This window comes from Protopterus annectens, chromosome 6.part0 (assembly GCF_019279795.1).
Source record: "Protopterus annectens isolate FY-2018-M chromosome 6.part0, PAN1.0, whole genome shotgun sequence".
Lineage (NCBI taxonomy): Eukaryota > Metazoa > Chordata > Ceratodontiformes > Protopteridae > Protopterus > Protopterus annectens.
The window spans coordinates 1,346,091,154-1,346,105,997 of record NC_056737.1 but is presented as its reverse complement, the minus strand read 5'-3'; positions in this window follow the sequence as shown (position 1 = coordinate 1,346,105,997).

The window sequence follows — 14,844 nt, the reverse complement described above, 5'->3', positions numbered from 1 at the left end:
TGGATATGAGATTGCTCTGTAAGCCAGGCATAAGTCTTCCCTAAGAGGACTATATGATACAGAGTATAGTGACAGGGACTTTAGTTGGGCTGTGTAAGGCACCTGCTGGAGTCCCTTGATCTTCTTTGTTAGAAATCTCTGAGGTCCCTCCAATTGCTGCAGGTGTTTTGTACGGTACATGCTGAATGGGGCGATATACTCAATTATGGGCCTGACTAGTGCCAGGTATGGAGGGGTTATAACCTACTTCGTTCTTTTTACTAATCAGGTGTGCTATGTTGAAAGCCTTCCTTACTACAGTAGCCACATGATGGCCAAAGTTAAGGTCGCAGTCAACTTGTGATCCCAGATCCCTTACCACTTCATAGGTACTTAGGGTATTGTTGTTGATTTGATAGTGTGAAGGGCCATTGTTTTTGCTGAAGGGAATGATGATGCTCTTCTTTGCATTCAGTTTGAGACAGTGACTAAGACACCAGTCGTTGGTTTGTGTAAGACCCTCCTAGAGTATACTGACATAATTTGGGGATTCAATAATTGCACCTAGTTTGCAGTTGTCCACAAACTTCATCAGCCACAACCCCTTAGTTTTGGTGTGAACTTCTGAGAAGTATATAACAAACAGTAGGGTGCCTAGTACTGACCCTTGTGCCACCCCACTGGTGACAGGTCTGCTGGTTAGTGTGGAGTCACCCACTTTGATAGTGTGTGTCCAGTTTGCGAGCCAGTTGGCAACCCATCTTACAACAAAAGGGATTTACATTCAGTTTCCTAAGTTTATCGGTAATGCCTGAGTCTGGGATTGTGTCAAAAGCCTTTTCCAAGTTGAGGTATGCTATGTGCACAGATATGCCCTTACCAATGGCCCTGGTCATATTTTTGAAGAAATCCACCAGTTTTAACAGGCAGGATCTTCCCTTGATGAAACCAAATTGCGTTGGATCCAGGGTTTGTAGGTCACCTATGTCTTTATTTATGAGGTCCATAATGATACGTCCCACGGCCTTACAGATGAGACTTATCAAGCTTATGGGTCTGTAATTCCTCGGGTCTGTTGTAAGGCCACCTTTGTGTTGGGGATTAACTCTTGCTGTTCTCCATTCCGCAGGAATAAAGCCTGTGGTTAGGCTATGACTGAAAAAGGTACTTAATGGTGATGCTAGTTCATGTTTTAGCCTGTTTAGAAGACAACCTGAGATGCTGTCTTGTTGAATAGAGCTGTGTTTTTTACCTTAGACAAGGCTTTAATGACGTGCTGTTTAGCTATGTAAGGTTTGGGGGAGTTTGGGGCAAGGCTTGTGATAAGTTTGGAGGGGGATAAGGGAGTGAAATTTTCACCAAACCTATCTACTTGCAGGTTTGCTATCTCTGTGGAGTGAATGTGTGTGATACTGTTAAGTTACTAGTGCTGCACATGCTTGGATCCTACCTTTTAGGCTACTCTCAAAGATGCCCTTAGAGAATTTGACATTTTGTCTTATTTATCTTTGAGGAGGGTGATTTTCCATTGTTAGGCCCTCGCCTTTGTTTTCTTGGACAGTGACTTTTTCCATTTATTGTAAAGTTTGTTGATGCTGGATGTCCACCATGGTGGTTTGTTTTTACTTGGGGCCCTGGCTTTGACTCTGTCTGGTACAGCAGAGTTTATACACTTATGCAAGTGATTGTACAGGGCTTTAGTGTAAGCTTCGGTGTAGTTACCACTTCCAGCTGGGGGTGGTGCATGGAATACATTTATACCTTTACCTAGGAGGGTATAGATTGCCTTGGTAAAGTTTTTTAGTCGGACTTCACCCATTGTGAGTTCTGGTGTTAGTGCATTTCACTATATAGGTCCTTTGCCATTAGTGTATCACACTCAACAACAAGATGTGCAACTGTTTTTAAATCTGTTTTACAAAACCTGCATGTGTCTGTTTCTCCAGTAATGGACTTTGTAAACCAGTGTCTACATAGTCTACTATCCTGGGCTGCTAATGTTAACCTTTCATTCATTGGTTTAAATTCAGCTCTCCTTAGCCATTCCTGCATCAGATTCTGATCAACATGAGGTTGTTCCAGGAGTTTTCTGTACTTGCAACCATATTAATGGCTTTTTCACATTTCTTACCTTCTTATCCACTCCTTCAACTTATATTCTTTCTTTTGTTTTTTGGCACATTCTTTTGCTGCCTGATTTTTTTCTACTTCTGGTTTGATTTCCATTCCCACTTGACACCAATATGCTTCTGCTACACTAAGCACGGAAGTCATCTTAGAATTGTTCTCCTCATGTTTTAAAACTTTCACAATGTTTGGATCTTGTGAGGTCCTCAGATATGTATGCAGTCCTGTGATTGCAGATCATGTGTAATCAATTTCAAGGAGGCCCATACCTCCTTCAGAATGGAGAATATATAATTTTGGTATACACTGATTTTTATAAATCATTTCATAAGCCTAAAACATTTTTCTTGTTTTCCTGCCCAACTGATGCAATGCCTTTTGGGGCCAGTCATTCACTGTAAGTTAGAACAAGAAGTGCAAATTGGTTTATACCATGGACTTTGTTCCTAGATGTCAGGGCTATTTTCAGTATTAATTTCAGTCTTCTAAAAAATCCATTACTAAGTTTTGTTCACATTTGTTCATGTTTTATTGTTAATCCGTCATCAGTTTCCAAATATTTACACTCTGTCTTACTCAAGTTCTTTTATATCACATTCCTGTCCCAGGCTGATATTTTCTTGGTGCTGCAGCTTTCCTGTTTTAAAGGTTGCTTTTGTACATTTACCAAGACCAAATGACATTGTTATATAATCTGAGAAAGTTTTGACCACTTACAGTTGTGCTTTCATTCCTCATCTGATGAACTATACAGTTTTAAATCATCCACAAAAAAGATTAGAAGTCTTTACACTTTTGTTTTCTGAGAGCTAAATTGGAGCCATGACCTAATTTGTTAAGTAGACAGCTTAATGATTTAAAGGCAAGACAAAAGAGCAGTGGTGACAGAAAGTCACGCTAGATTATCCCCATTTAAATTTTTATCCCTGGGATAATAATTTGCTCTTTACCATGGCTTAGCTGGAAAGTGTTTTTTTTTTTTTTTTTTTTTTGCATGAATGTGAAATACTGCCAGGTGCTTTTTTACAGTCTATCCATGCCATACTTAAATTCTTGCCTTTTTTACAATTCTCCATTATAACTTAATTTAGTAACAAATGTTCCTTTGCTCCATATGACTTTCTTTTTTACACTTTTCTTCTATTGCCATGATTGAGTTTTCTTCTAAATGACTATAAACACTGTTGGCAACAATTCCAATGTATAGTTTATTCATCGTTGAAAGGAACATTTTTGGTCTATAATTTTCAGGATATCTTACAGGTTCACTCTTAAGGAAAAGTATAATTTTTACTGTTAACTAGGTTGGCATCTGTTCGGGGTGCACATATAAATGGCTAAATCTTCATGTAAAGATGTTAATACTTTTAAACAGAAGTTAGGAGCCCCTTTCCCTGTGTAAAGGATGTGATGAAGTATAAATAACTGCAGAGCCTGAACTCTTTGATTTCTAATATTAATGTTTTCCAATTTTGAAACAATTCACTTAATTAGACTGTTAATATTTTATATGTCATTTTTACTGATTTGTCCACTTTACTTGTTACCTATATTCCCAAAGGATTTTAGTACGTTTGTTTGCCACAGCTCAGGAAAATTCCCTCTTAAGTCCTCTGTAAGTGAAATGAAATGTTAGTTTTGTAACCTGATGCTTATCCAGACTGTTTAACATTTAACCAGCCACAACCCCTATATATCACCTTGAGGCAGTGTTAAACTACAAAGTATATCATCCACAAATAGGGATTTTTTTTTTATTTTGGCCCTATTGATACCTTTACAGATATTTTTGCCTGAAAATTTTTGCTAATAGTTACAAATATATAGCAAGTAAAAAGGGTGATAATGGAATGCATTGTAATCTCTTTTTTCACCTACTGATCACTGATATATTTTATTCAACAAAATTCTAAATTATTCTGGAGAATCCATCCTTCCCAACATTTCAAAGAGAAAAGACCAATCCATCCTTTTCAGCAAGGGTTAATATAGTTCTGTTTCCTGGAATTATTGTATTCACATCAACTTTTTTTTAAATTATTATCAAATATATGTACTCCTTTCAAAACTCACAATGATCTATGTGAATTACATTTTGCAACACCCTGGCCACACAAGCAGCCATCAAAGACATAAAATGTTATAATCATGATTTAACACTGACATGAGTCTGTAGGAGGATAGCAGGAGTAGTTCCTTACCGTTTTTAGGTATCACCATTATTACAGTCTCCAATCTCTTCGCAGAACTCTCTTCTACTACTTGTATTTTTTATTCATAAATTGTATCCATATTATTATCAAATTACCTCCTACAAGCCTCCATAAATTCACGGAAAGTCCACTTGACTTTGGACATTTATCTCATCTTGTCTCATCAAATTCACTGACTATTCATGATTCAGCTTCAGTTAGGTTATCTGATTTAAGTTGTTCGGGATCATTTCTGCTGGATTGAAAGAAGACCTTCATCTTAGGGTGCTTCAGATGATTATAAACTATGGTAATATGATTTAGAGTGTTGTAGGATTTTTTTCAGGGTGTTTATTTCTTTCCCCCTGTTTCCCCATTCTTAAATTTAAATAGCTCTATTTCATTGTTCTGTTGCCCAAGATCTACAGCTAGTAATTTTTAGTGATTCATGGGTATTACCAGACTACAGTCCTTTTAACCTGCTTTCTGAAATTGCAACCTACATTCATGGTATTGTAACATTTTTTTTAGTTAAATTTAGTTGTAATTTTTCCCTTATTTGTTAAAGTTCCTTGTTTACCTTTCAGTGCATTCGCTTTTTCTCCTGCCTTTATATATCTTTCTTTCTTCCCATTCCTCATTTCTCTTATGTGCAGTCAAATAGCCCTTCTCTCTTAACCTTTAGTTCTTCTCACTCTTCTACCGTTAGTTCCCCTGCATTTGCTAACATACTTTCTAAAATCTCTTTATTCCATTGTACAAATATTTCCATGTCCATTAGGTTTGAAGAAAAGAACCAGCATCTCAGCAGGTCCATAAACATATGTATCTCTGAGTCTATAGAGGTCGTGACATGATCTGACAGAATCAATGAACATGTCTTCAAGTTGTAAATATGTACAGATGCCCTTCTGCTATAAAAAATCCTTTCTATCCTGGAACAAGCTAAAAATCTTCAGGAAATAATAGAAAACTGTTGTTTTGTTACTCTTCTCAACCACTTCTTTCTCCCTTTTTCTGTATGGACAGTGTAACCTCTTTTGCCAAGAGTGCAAATTTTGAATACTGTTCCTTTTCATTGTTTTGGCCATATTGCCTCTATGCTTATCATGTGTTCCAATGCTTTGTTCTCACTGGGCTGGCCTGAAAATGACCCAGTTGTATCTGTGCTTTACCCTGTAGAACAAATAGAAACAAATGCATGTGTGTATATATATATATATATATATATATATATATGTATATATATATGTATATATATATATATATATATATATATATATATATATATATATATATATATATATATATATATACGTACATAAAAGTTATTCTCATTCATAGTTGCCTGTCTCTTTTCACACAATAGCTTATATTAATACAAATTGTTTCAAAAGTAAGAGAAAATTTTCTCCACTAAACACAGCTTTATATTGCTGGTACTTGACTCTGCATTCATACTCCAACTTATCTTCTTTTCATGAGAAGAGTTCAGCTTACAATGGGTAAAATAACTGTATTGTCCAGTGTTTACATAGCTGAATATCAAATATCCACATTATGTAATGTGCCTTATTTATTTTATGTTTACCTATCCCTTCATTTACTAATATATACTTCCGTATCTGATTACCGTAACATCTATCTGCCCTAAATTATATTGTAAATCATACCATTCCACTGATACTACCCTTCATATTTTGTCATAGACTACCTTTAAACATGAGACCTTTCATACACACTTATCTCTGTGCACATCCCAACCCCCTTTCTCTAGATCCCTGAACTGTACACTAATACCTGCAGACTACCTTGTAGACATGCTCCCCTATATTAATAGGTTGGGAAGGTGGCCTAATGGTTAAGGTGTTTACCTTACAAACACAAGGTGCAGGGCTTGAGTCTCACAAGGGACAATTGGTTAGGCTTACAATGGCTCTCAAGGGCAGTTAGCTTAGTACTAACCTAAACCTAATAGACCTTTTGGTTCTGTAGGTATGTCAAGTCTTCTAGCACAAGCATACAACAAAAGAGAAGAATGTAAAGGAATACCCTTACTCAAAAAAAAAAAAATGAAGAATGTTTGAGACTTGTCACAATACCAGTAAATGAAACATCATTGCTGTTACAATTATGTGGCTAAAACACAGCTCTTTACTATTGTCCTTCTGAACCTAAAATTACCATAATTTCAATACCTACATGCCTAAAAAGAGAACAGGAGGAGTCCTGTTCTTCTCTTTGTCAGACAGAGATAATATAGACTTAAAAATTTCACATAATAATGCTTAGCATTAATCAAACTCAGCATAATATGAGTGCAATATAAAGGAGCACCTATAACTTAAAGCCACAGCCTGCTATATGCCTATATTCCCAAGACTCCCCCCAAAACTGTTAAGGACGCTCTACAATCCATCTGCACCAACATCAGAGGAAATAATATCATTTTAAATGACTTCAATAAACACTAGTATTCAAAACCTTAACTCACACTCAGAGCGCACCATTCTAGGTCAGTTCTCCTACCTACCCAAACCTTGACTTGGTAATGACAAACTCACCAAATTGGCTGAAGCAAGCAGTTAATGTTGAACAATGGCAAAAGAGAAGCCATGTTACTTGGCACCATAGTTAGAACTTTGCAATTTGACCCAGGCTGAAATATCTCATCTCCACAGCAGAGGTGCCTCACTGAAAATAATATAGACCTTCAGATACCTTTTATAATGCTTGTTGTCTTTCCTTCATTTGTTCAAAACTAAATCTCCCCAGCTGTCATGTCATAAAAGTCCACATGAAGAAAGCCCATCATGCCCTAGGGAACAGGCCCTGTTACCAGGTTTAGAATATTGCCTTCCACTCCTGACCAAAACTGATACCAGTAAAGCCAATCTTCAAAACTCCTTGAAAAAGCCCTGCCATTTCATGGTATAAAACCTTAATGGGAATATCGCTGCTAGATGTTGGCTGAGGCCAAATGGATGTACATCAGCCACACAAGCACGTTCACTCTAGCAAAGCTCATTTACAAAATGCTTAAACAAAACCACTGCACATCTTTAAAATTCTCCCCATTCTCTCAGACCCTCTGCTGAAACCCCAAAGATCATTATACTGTTAACTGCCTCAAATGTCTCACTACATTCCAGACAAATGGCTTTCTCCTTTACCGCTTCCTCCACCCAGAATATCCTTTATAATATTCATAGCCTTCTAACTCCGCTAACAAACTACAATGGCCTCCATTGCTCCATCTAATTTTCACTCTCCTCCATTTCCTTTCCTTCCATCTCAGTATATTTTGTTTGGATTGTTGTTACTTTTCATACGTTCATAGGTTTGTACTAGGCTAATGGTCCTGGAGCCTTTAAAAGCCTAGCCCATAGACATGCCCTGGCATCATGCTGCCTGACGTTAGTTCCCAGTGCCTCTATCAAGTAGAGCCACTGGAGTGATCCCTGGGGTGAACTTTCTATTTCCCATCCACTCATCAAGATTTCTCTTGAAGAGGGTCAGTGAGGTGCTCTGCTTGACATGTATGGGAAGTCTGTTCCAGAGCATGGGCAATCTCCGTGTTATGAACCTGTCCATGCAGCATGTTCTGTTGGTTGTGGTAATGAGGTTGAGGTCTCTGGAGTGTGTGGTGTGGAGGGATTGTGATTTCTTTAGATGTAGCATTTCTAACAGAGCTGGGTCAGACATGGCTTTATAAGTCAAGCAGAGATCGCCTCTTAGTAGACAATATGAGACAGAGAATAGCTGGAGTTTTTTGAGTCTGTCCATGTAGGACATGTGTTTAAGGCCTAGGATCCTCTTCGTGAGGTACTTTTGTGGCCTTTGCATGTGTCTAGTGACGTACATGCCAAATGGGGCATTATACTCAATGACTGGCCTAATAAGGAAAGAGTAGAGAGAGATGATGACCTCTTTCTTCCTGGATGCAAAACCCTTGGTAATGAGATGTGCCAAATAGAAGGACTTTCTGACCACAGTGGCAATGTGGTGGTCGAAGGAGAGGTTGCTGTCAACCTGTGCTCCCAGATATCTTATAATGCCTTCAGTGTTCAGTGGGATCCCATCAATGTGTTAATTAGTGGGAACTGAGTTTTTCCCAAAGGGGATGACAGTGCATTTTTTGGCATTAAGCTTAAGGCCATGGTTTTGACACCAGTCATTGGTCTCAGTGAGGCCATTCTGTAGGGTGTCTACATCACTTGTGGAGTTAATAATGGCTCCCAGCTTACAGTTTGCACACTTGGTCAGCCAGAGTCCCTCCTTCTTGCCGTGGACTTCTGAGAAGTAGATGCCAAATAGGAGAGGACCCAGGACTGATCCCTGTGGGACTCCACTCGTGACTGGTTGGCAGTCTGACTTGGAGTCTGCTACTTGTGAGCCAATTTGCAACCCACCTAGTGATATAGGGGTAGATGCCTAGTTTGGTGAGTTTATCAATAATTACTGAGTGGGGAATGGTATCAAAGGTCTTGGCCAGATCGAGGTAGGCTGTATGAACTGCCTTGCCCTCATCCACAGCTCTGGTGACTGACTCAAAGAAGTCAACCAGGTTGAGCAGACATGATCTACCTTTTGCAAAACCAAATTGTGTGGGATCTAGAGTTTGGAGATTCCCTATATCCTTGTTAATTAGGTCCATGATGATGTGCTCCATAGCCTTACATATCAGACTCATCAGGCTAATGGGGCAATAATTTCCAGGGTCTGTAGTCACTCCCCCTTTATGGAGAGGGATGACCATAGAAGTGCGCCATTCAGTAGGGACAGAGCCTGAGGTGAGGCTGTGATTGAACAGGGCACACAGATGTGATGCCAGTTCACTTTGTAGTTCATGTAGAACACATCCAGAGATATTGTCAGGTCCCATGGAAGCTGTATTTTTGGCTTTGGACAATGCAGCTTTAATCTGTGATGCAGTAATGCTGGGTGCCTGGCATTCCTCCGGTATTGTGATTTGTCATTTGGGGGGGCGGAGAGGGGTAAAGTTGGCACTGAATCTGTTGGCTCAGTATAGGAGGTACCATTGTGCAGTAACTCAGAGCAAACCTGGGTATTGCCGTGGAGATTCTTGATATAACTATAGAAGGCTTTGTGGTTGTTTTTAGTGTCTGCCGCAATTCTGCCTTCATAGCTGGCTTTAGAGGTTTTGATGAGGGATCTCAACTTTTTGTTGAGGCTAATAAGGGAGTTTTTCCAGTCTTGGGACTTCACATTTTTTGACAACAGTTTCTTCCTTCTCTTGTAGAGTTTATTAATGGCAGGGTCCACCAGATTGGCTTCCTTTTTTTTGGAGGAGACCGTCTTGGTTCTGTTGGGTATGGCTAGTTCCATGCATTTATGTACATGTTCGTACAGTGCTTTTGCAATTCCTTGCAGCATAACATAATTCTTTAATGCTTTCATTCACCCTCATCCAAGTCTGAATGGTGACTTTACCAAACTTCTACCTGTCTCTATAGATAAAGGGCTTATTTTCTCTCATGATCATAAAAATACCTAATACATTTATATATTTCTATATTCAGGGCATTGTGCTAAGCCATCCTTTGACTTCTATGTTTATTAAATTATATGAGGCTGTACTTTAAGGTTTTAAAGTAGCTTCTCTAATTTGTTTACTCTTTTATGTATAATTGATTAAAATTAGTTATAGTTCCATCTTTAAATTAAATGTATAGCACATCAAAAACACATTATATTGCCTTTGATAGTCAAAAGGAGAATGAAAAATGTTTAAGGAGCAGAGGAGCTGGAAAATGCAGTTAACTAAATAGCCAGATGACATGCAGTCAGAGCTCACATGATCCTTCAAGATACAATGGGAGTGTCATGACTTAAGATGAAGGACAAAGCTGCAGAAGGGGTCACAAGAGTGTTACTGGAGGATCCTCAACATAAATGAAGGAACGCTATTTTACAGAAATACTGGCTGAGCCTTAAAATACTAGACTGGTACAGTGGATTGCGGACAGTGATTCTACATAAGGATTGAATGAGGGGTGGGACACTCAGAAGGGCAGAAAAAGATGGAAATAGAGAAAACAATATAGAGGCTTCAAACAGTTTGGGAACAATTTTGGGGGTATGAAAAGCTACATCACCCCCTGGTACTGGATCATCATTCATGTTTCTTAAACCAGCAAAGAAATATAGATTTTAAAAAGTACACCCAAATCCAAATATTAAATTATTCAGTAATGCAACTGCCTTAGTACCTCATATTGCAAGTTCTAACAAGAGAGATGTAAATTTTAGTACAACATTCACTTTTTTCACAATAATTAGATTAAACCACGAAAAGAGGTTTTAGTTTCCTACAATATACTCTTTCTTTTGTTACTCAGACTCAGGGAGACGAATTCTGTTTTGATTCAGTAGTTATTGAGAAATGGATACCTGCAGGAAGTAACCAGATTGTGCTTGTTAATGAAAGCACTAAATTGTACATATCGCCTTGAGCAGAAATATATGTAATTCTGTGACTGCCAAGCATGGCAACTGAAATACATTATCAAAATGCCTTGTCAGAGAAGTCTAAACATAAGTGAGAGTACTTTATTCAGTTAACAAATGGGAGGTTTTAATAACTGTAATAAAAATACGTCAGCCTGGGACCATATGGATTAGCTCGTTAGCATTTTTACTTTAATTACAGAAAAATGGCATCCTGTCTTGTGAATATTTCTCCGCAAAGTAAATTATTCTTAAAGCAATATTTCACTTAAATTTTGCAAACATTAAATTCTAACTTTTGGCTCTACAATTCCATGCATTTTTCTTATTTGTTGTTCTCTCAATCTATAAGTGTATTACACATTTATTTTTCTTAAAATGTATGATCATTCTAACCCCATATGGCATAGATATAGTACCAACAATGGAAAGAGTGCAAGACAATACATAATATTGTCTTCCTTTGTATTTGTTGGAGGTATTTGTATTTTAGTCAAGTTCATCTTAAAGTAAGTCAGTGCTTGTCTTTACATCAAAAATGCACAATATATCATAAATGCAGCAGAAAGCATAGAAAAAGGGGCAGAGGTGCTGGAAGCTGTTGAATACTGGGGGGGGCGGAGGGTAGCAGGGGCACTTAGTGATCTAAACAGGTCAATTTTTTAAAACTATTTACTACCACAAAATAGGTTCACTTGGAGGACATTTTAAGCTTAGCCAATTTCCATTTTGCTGCTTGAATTAACATTTCTTGATTGGTCTTACCTCTCCCATGGCTGATAATTTTATATTAGCCCTAGTGAGAATAAATGTGATCACACTATAGATAATTTGAGGGGACCCATGTAAGGGATGCAGCATTTAGGAACTGCTTCTATCTGGTAGTGGCATGAGGGGCAATCCTGGAGTACATTTTCTATTACCCATCCTTAAATCCAAGTTGCATTTGAATATGGACAGGGGTGAGCTTTGTTTTACTTGAATGGATAGTCTGTTCTGGATATATATCCATTTCCCCACAACATTCAGTTTAGATACCTGGACTGAGCATTTCTGATGCCATTTGACTTGCTGATGTTCAGTAGGTCCATCTGTATTAGGTCGGAGGATGCCTTGTGTGCCAGACACATCATCTCTAAGCACTCTGTAGGATACTGAGTATAGTGATAAATCTTTGAGGTGGTCCATGCAAGACCTATTGTTTAGGACTTGTATCCTTTTAGTAAGGTATCTCTGTGGGTATCGCAATTGTTGCATGGGTCTGGACAGATACATGACAAAGTAGGCATTATGCAAGATGATTGACCTAATGAGGGCTTTGTAAAGGGGACAATAACATCTCTAGATCTAGTCACAATCAATTTGTTTATAAGCTGTGCAATATAGAAATACTTTCTTATGACTCTGGGCATATGTTGGTCAAACGTTAGGTCACTGTACGCACAAGTTTCCAAATTCCAAACAACTGGATCATTTCTCTGAGGGAATTGTCAATTTGGCAGTTCCCTGGAGTAGATGACTTCCCAAAGAATACAATAATGTATTTCTTGGAGTTTATTTTCAATTCATGATTCTGGCACCAGTTATTGTTTGGGACAAACCTTCTTGCATGATGGTGAAGTCATTTGGGGATTCAATAACTGCTCCTAGCTTGCAGTCATCTCAAATTTAGTTACACAAAGCCCTTTAGTATTTCCTTTTACTTTTGAGATGTATTTGCCAAACAAAAAAAGTCTCAGCACCAAACCCTGGGGGACACCATTGGTGACTGGTCTCTTCCCCTATTTTGATCTCCTGCATTCTGTGAGCAAGCATACATCTATACATTCTTTGATTCACTTTCCTGATTGTATTAACCTGATTGTATTAAATTATATTGCTTGTATAATACAGCACCACTTGTTAGAATGTGTTTTACACTTGTAGTTTGGAACAGTCTTGTAGTAAGCAATGAAACAAAATGTATGAACCAATAATGACAAAACTACCCTTTTCAGAAAATTTCACCCATAAATGGCCACTCAAACTTCTGTCATTACAATCCGCCAAATATGCAAAATCAAGTCATCCAAATAATTCCACATTAAAGGGATCTGTAACTAATGAAGAGGTTGCTGCTAGCAAACAATTTTATATTTCATTGTTTCATCTACAAATAAAGTCCCTGTTGCCCTTGAAGAATAAATTGCCTATGCTACATTAAAAAATGATAAGCTAGTAATTTTGCAATGGGGAATGGATGGCAAACTGATAACAGGTTCATAGTTACTAGGTAACTCCTCCAGAGGAGGACATCCACAGGACTGCAGCATCTACTCCCTTTAAAGTACAACACAGTACAGTATCAGTGCTCCATCTGCATACTGTGGGAGTAGTACCCACAGCTTCTGCATCAAAAGCAAGTATACTACCTGTTGTGCTACTAACAATGCAAACAACGTAGCATAAGGAGCACTAAACTTCTCTTCCCCTGAAGCTCTCAGCTCCTTGTAAAATCCACTTGATGATCAACTAAATCTCTCAGCTTCACAGCAGAAGAAATCTGGAAAAAGCCAAAATGTAGGGGGGGGGGGCAAAGGCCTAAAACCAGGGACATATCTTAAATATTGCTTGTATAATCTTGGAAAGTTGCTAAAATAAAGTGTTTTGTGTTACCATGTGTTTCGTGAAAGATAGGAAGACTGAAACTTAAAGAGCTATCATTATTTAGTGAATTCAGTTTTCACTGATTTTCAGAAAAACACAAATTTTAAGAGGAACAGACCAAAAGTATGAGCCAAATATTCTGTGAAAATCTGGACAGTGGAGAGCTATGGACTCAACTCCCTGAATCACAAGTGGTGGTATGAGCAGAGAATTCAGGCACTTGTTTGAGCATGAGTAACACTAACCACCAGGTATTCCCAACTGGGGCATTTTACACACACACACACACACACACACACACACACACACACACACACACACACACACACACACACACACACACACACACAGACACACACGCACACACACACACACACACACACACACACACGTGCACACACACACACACACACACACACACACACACACACACACACACACACACACACACACACACACACACACACACGCAAGCAGCATAACTCCTGCAAATAAGAGAACAAAACTCCCTTACCGGCATGACTCTGGCTCTGGCAGCACCAACTGAAGAGCGGCAGCATAACCAGAACAATAAGAGAACAATAACAGCTGGTTTACTTAGTTTAACTTCTGCATGCAGATCCACATTAGCATGAAAACTCCACTTCATTAATTTTTCCCAACATGTCTTGCAGCTGTAAAAGTGGGGAGGCTCCCCCTACCCCTTGGTTCTATGGTTCTGGCACAAATCAAAAGAGGAGATTCGGTGACAGAGAAGACAGTCCAGAAAGAATATGCAATTGTGAATTATGTCAAAGCTTTGGAGCTAAACAAAATGCAGTCAATGGTAGAAAGCAAGCTTGTAAAAATGTTAAGTGTAGCAGTCAAAGTACAGACTAGGGAAACATAATCCTCAGGGGCAGGGTTATAGAAATTGAAGCAGCTTGAGTTTCTAGGGGAACGGGAAGTGAGACATCCAACAATCATGATATATAACTTTAGAGGACCTGGGGAACATACCTGTGCTTCTGTGAAGTTATTATGTTGTGACTCCTGCAAATTATTCACCAATATCTTATAGGATAGGCTCAGAAGAATCTAACCATTTTGGGAGCTGATCCTTATCTTATGACATATATAAGAAATTAATTAATATTTAGGCAGTAGAAAACACTGGAAAATATAGTTAACTGGAAAAAACATATAGTAACAAGAGCATGCTTCATTGTTTCTGTAATTCAGACCAGTATTTCTTAAAAAATGTTTAGAAATGTCAGCACGAAGGGATCAATAGAGGACTCTCTTCACCCTAAGAAACGAATTGCACAGAATAGGTGACATTTTTGGATGATGTGGAGAGAAGATTAAGATCTAATAATAATATTTAAATATTTATCCAAGGGAATGACAGCAGAGTTTAAACTGAACATTTTCAAAACTTTACAACTAA